Genomic DNA, 6,000 nt, shown 5'->3' with positions numbered 1-6,000 from the left:
TGGACCGGGCCTAGCCACCGTGACAACCCCCAGAGCAGAGACTCAGAGGCCCGGTAACGAGTACCCCTCGGCCCTGTGGCAGTGGGGGCGCTGCACTCTCCTACGACCCCCTCCACATCTCCTGGTGTACTGGCCTGTCTCCTTGTAGCGCCTCCAGCCTCTGGACACTACACTGACAGACACAGCAAACCTTCTTGCCACAGCTCGCATTGATGTGCCATCCTGGATGAGTTGCACTACCTGAGCCACTTGTGTGGGTTGTAGAGTCCGTCTCATACTACCACAAGTGTGAAAGCACAACCAACATTCAAAAGTGACCAAAACATCAGCCAGAAAGCATTGGTACTGAGATGTGGTCTGTGGTCCCCACCTGCAGAACCACTCCTTTATTGAGTGTGTCTTGATAATTGCCAATAATTTCTGTCTGTTTTCTATTCCATTTGCACAACAGCATGTGAAATTGATTGTCAAACAGTGTTGCTTCCTAAGTGGACAGTTTTGTTTCACAGAAGTTTGATTTACTTGGAGTTATATTCTGTTGTTTAAGTGTTCCCTTTATTTTTTGAGCATGTATATATGTAGATATATGTATTCTGTGTGTATATATCTATTCTATCCTATTCTAACCTGTCAGTGTGATTTTACTGTACGCTGCACATAAACTGCCGGCTTTTCAAATGTGATCCGTGTGCAAAAATTGGACACCACTCGCATGGTCCGAGTGCAGTGTGATTTTTTTTCTCGCACCAATTGACTTCTATTAAGGGATGCAATCCGATTTCAGATTACAATTGCAGCATGCTGTGATTTTTTTTCAGTCTGATCGTGATTCGATCCAAACTGGAAAAACAAACGCAGATGAACACACAATGATAGAATAACATTGGTCCGAATGCAATCCAATTTTTTTATCGGATTGCATTTATCCGATTTCATCGCAAGGGGAATTGAGCCCTAACTGTGATTATTATGCTAATGAACATCACTACAAACAGAAATTGTAACAAATGGAAATGGAGGCACAGATGTTGAAGTGTACATTCGTTTATTGAAATTTTTGTGGAACCACGGGACCACTGTCTGGATGGCTCCGAATGGAGTGTGACTATGTGAACCTCAAACACGCATAATAAGACCCCTCAAACAAAGCCAGATTGGAATACTCGGGGGGTTCAAGTTGCTACCTCCAGATAGACCCCAGACACGTGGAAGCTGACCCAGCTAGACAAGCGGGCTGGCAGGAACTGCAGGTAGCAGAGAACGTGGCAGAAGGCGAGTGGCCAAATAGGGTAGTGGGCAGCATCTGGCACGGAGAGGCGCAGGAGGCACTGGTGTCATCCAAGGAGGTGTGGAAAGGCAGGGCTAGCACACTGAGGAGATACTGGCAGAACACAGGCACGCTGCTATGGAGAACCCAGGGATAGCAACAGGAAGCACTTGTTGCTCAGGCACCTCTCTTAGGACATAGAACAGAGGCGCCTGAAATAGTACAAGTCACTCAGCCACAGGTTGAAACCCTTTAAGAAATGATTGCGCTGTCTTCTTAAGAGACTGGGAGTGCATGTGCACACACTCTCAGAGCCGTGCCTGTAGACCTGTGGGCCGCATGCAGAGTCCAGTAAGCAACAGCAGAGGAAGGAAGCGCGGGACATGGGACGAGCACTTCAGAGATTCAGTGTCCCTGCTGGGAATCGTACCGAGGCACAGGTCCCAAGGTAACAGATGGGTACCGGGGAGTGGGCCAGGAATGGAGAGTATGGCGGCATCCCTGCAGGGGAAGGGGACCGACACTATGCAAGGGTATCGGTGTTACAGTACCCCCCTTTACGCCCCCTCTTCTTTAAGCTTGCAAAAAAACTTTCCTGTTGGAGAGGTGCCTGAATATTCTCTTTGGGCTCCCACAACCTCTCCTCAGGACCGAAGCCCTTCCAATCTACCAAGAAAAAAGGTCTTTTCCCTTAGGCTGGGTTCACATTGAGTTAATGGCAATGCGCTGACGGCATCCGTTACATAGCGGCGCTAACGCTATGTAACGGATGCATTAGCGCACCCATTAACTGCCATTATGTAGCGCATCGCTAACGCACATCATAATCGGCATGTGTTAGCGATGTGCCATCATTCTGTGACAGACCCTCGGACGTGGTCTGCAGCGTTTTCGGGTCCGTCACCGCTAGCACAGATGCTCCATCTGTTCTATCGCGATCGCATAACGTGATCTTTAAAAGGCACTTGCGTTGCGCAGTCTGTTCAACGCATGTGTTGAATGGACTGCACTTAATGCAATGTGAACCTAGCCTTAGGCACAGCAATGAGGCGGGCAATTTCAACTTGTAAGAAACAGCATTAATTTGTTTTATGACCTCGAAGTAACCAATGAAGCGAGGTTCAAATTTGTAGGATAGCATCTTCAGATTAATGTACTTGGAGGAGAGCCACACTTTATCCCCAGGCTGAAAGGTCAGAGCATCCAGGCATCTCTTGTCGGCATGCTTCTTCATACGCTGAGATGCTCTCTCTAGAGTGGTCTTGGTGTCTCTCCACACTTTAGGGAAATCCTCAGTAAGGGCATCAGCAGCTGGAATGCCCAAAGACTCAGGGATAGGAAGAGGGATTCCGAGTTGGAGTCCAAACGCGATCTGGAAGGGAGACGTAGCAGAGGACTCACTTACATGGTTGTTATAGGAGAACTCCACCCACGATAATACCTTGACCCAGCCATCGTGACTCAACATTGATGAAGTGATGCAGGAACATGGACACGTTCTGATTGATCCTCTCCACCTGACTATTGGATTGAGGATGATAAGCAGAAGAGAAATCCAGCTTCACGTTCACAAGTTTACAGGTCGCCCTCCAAAACTTAGAAGTGAACTGGAAACCCCTGTCAGACACAATGTGGAAAGGAAACCCATGGAGGGAGAAAATATGCTGAATGAAGTAGTCGGCAAGTTCAGGAGCAGAAGGAAGACCTGGCAGAGGAATAAAGTGAGCCATCTGGAGCAGCCAGAGGAGACCGGAAGGTCTGTAATGAAGTCCATAGCAATGTGCTACCAGGGGACTGAAGGAATAGGAAGCAGCAGAAGGTATCCGGATGGAAGGTGCTTTGGAGTTTTGTTTCGGGCACAGGAGGGGCAAGCAAAGATGTACTCCAAGATGTCTTTTCCCATGGTAGGCCACGAATAGTGATGGGAAATGAGTTGTAAAGTCTTTATCTGCTCTGCATGACCGGTCAACTTGGAAGAGTGACCCCACTGAAGAACTCGCCTCTTGTCTGTACTGGATACCAATGTCTTACCGGGTGAACCTGAGACAGATTGACAGAGGCCACAGACACCATTCTGGATGACTCAATGATGTGCTGAGGCTCTTCCTCCAAGACGGAGGGCAGAGGAGCCCTAGAGGGTGCATCGGCCTTGATGTTCTTGCTGGCAGGGTGAAAATGAAGACCGAAATTTAATCATGCGAAGAACAAGGACCACCTAGCCTGGAGTGGATTCAGCTACTGTGCAGACTGCAGGTAGGCTAGGTTCTTATGGTCGGTGAATATAACGACCTGGTGGACTGCTCCCTCGAGTTGAGGATGCCACTCTGGCAGAGCTGACTTGATTGCCAGCAACTCTAGATCCCCAATGGAATAGTTTCTCTCGGAAGCAGAAAAAATTTTTCAAGAAAAAGCCACAGGAGACCATTCGCCCAATGGAAGACTTCTGGGAGAGAACCGCCACAGCATCTCTGGAGGAAGCATCCACCTCGAGGAAGAATTGTTTATCCACGACAAGTCGATGGAGCACAGGCACAGAGGAGAAGGCTTTCTTCAGTGAAGCAAAAGCCTCCTCCACCTCAGGAGGCCAATTCTTGGAGTTGACTCCCTTTCGGGTCAGAGCTGAGAGCCAAATGAGATGAGAAGTGTGGAATAAATTGGCAGTAATAGTTAGCAAACCCCAGGAACCGTTGTATTGCCTTAACCTCTGTCGGGCGAGGGCAATTGAGAATAGAGACTAACTTTTCTGGATCCATCTTCAGACCGCTGGCTGAGACAATATAGCCAAGGAAGGGCAGAGAGGGAGAGGAATGATTCTCACCCAGGGTAGCCTCTCCTACAGATCCTATGCTCTGGAGTTTCCCAGCCTCTCAGGACAGGAGTGGATCAAATGCTCAGAACTGCCAAAGTAGAAACACCTCCCCTGTGTGCGGCGCACCTCCTGGCGCTGTTTTGCCAAGTTCACTTGGTCAATTTGCATAGCTTACTGGGGGAAGCCAAGGTCTTCTCTCTCGCTTAGTCTCCCTGGAGTGTTCTTGAAACCGGAGGTCGATCCGGGTCACCAGGGATGCCAGGTTATCCAGAGATGTAAGTGCAGCGCCCCAGAGTCCTGGTCGTTGCAGTACTGTTGCTCCGCCGCTAAGGGGGGCTATGGTACGTCTGATGGCACTGAAGGAGTTCATCTGACCAGGTATCACAGACACCAATACATTTCACAGTCTGGCCTCCAGGGGGAGCTAAGGGTTCTATTTATTAGGCCACTCCTCACAATCTGGTAAAACTGGGGGTTAGGCAGGAAGTTAGAAGAGAAAGCTGACTGGGAATTGAACAGGCAACACCCTGTGGCAGGGGGTGTTGCGGGGAGAGACTCAGAGGGGTCCCTGTCAGGGGTGAGATCCTGACAGAGGCCTAGCAACCAGAGAGAACGTTACGGGACCGCGCCTGCACGATATAGCGGCGGTACCCCAAGAAAGGACAAGAAGCGAGGTTTATTGTGTTGAGTGAGAAACGAGATCAACGCAACAAGGAGAATACCAGTAGGAGTCGTGCTGTAAGACGAGGCAACATCCTATTGAGGCGCATAACCGGTTGCCGGAACGCCGAGGAAGTATAGAGCTCCAGGCCAAACTTCAAACCTACGGCAGGACAGTCAGTTATAGGCGGGCTGTCTCACCCAATTGACCTAGGAAGACACAGGGGGTAACAACAGGAGTGGGGCGACGCTAGAGTCCCGGAAGAGCTCCGAGCCTCCCCGTCATATGGGTGCGTCCTATCCATAAGATCTGGGGGGACGTGGAAGAACATCAGAATCGAGTTGTGAGGGAACACGAGAAACAGACACAACATTTGTGAGGACTATCCCGTGGTGCTTAGCAGGGAAGGACTACAACACACAAGCGCTAGAAGGTAGGCACAGATTTCCACCTGCAAAGGGAGCTCTGGATGTGCCATCAGACCGGCCAGGCTTGCGCAGCCCGGTTAACCGTATTCCGGATTGAGGACCCTGAAGCCTTCAGTAAAGAGGTAAAGAGACTGCAACCTGGTGTCCTCGTTATTTACTGCAACCTGCACCGCACCACTACAACATCACCACCATTCCACACCCTATTATTTGGGCGCCCCTCAGCAGGGTCACGGACCGGGCCTAGCCACCGTGACAACCCCAGAGCAGAGACTCAGAGGCCCGGTACCGGGTACCCCTCGGCCCTGCGGCAGTGGGGGCGCTGCATAAGAACATCCCGGCTTGCCAATTCATCCTTTAATCTTCCTGACAGACCCTCCCAGAAGGCAACAACAAACACCTCGTCATTCCAGGACAGCTCAGAGGAGAGGGTGCGGAACCAGACAGCATACATGGCCACTGTGAGATCTTCCTGGGGTAGATGAAAAAGAGAGGAGGCAGTCAAAGTAGCATGACCTGGCTAATCAAAGGTCCAGCTGATAGCCCCAAGGAACGACTTAAGCCCCTCTCCCCCACAACAGATTCAGCCAAGCAATGCCCTCTCCAGCAAGGTGAGACATAATGAATGGTACCTTGGCCTGATGAGATGCAAACAGATGGCCCAGAAGTTCAAAGTGCAGCATGCACTGATTAATGAACCCCCGACACTGGGTGGGGTCGCCATTGAACTGGGTGGGAGCTGCCAAATGAGGTCCTTTAGCTGGCGCATAGATGGGAGCCTGGAAACCAGCAGCTGAGGTGGTCACAGCCTGAACAGGAACAGGTGAAGCCGTAG

Source organism: Ranitomeya variabilis, chromosome 1 (assembly GCF_051348905.1).
Source record: "Ranitomeya variabilis isolate aRanVar5 chromosome 1, aRanVar5.hap1, whole genome shotgun sequence".
Lineage (NCBI taxonomy): Eukaryota > Metazoa > Chordata > Amphibia > Anura > Dendrobatidae > Ranitomeya > Ranitomeya variabilis.
The sequence above is the reverse complement of the archived record's forward strand: the minus strand, read 5'-3'. Positions refer to the sequence as shown.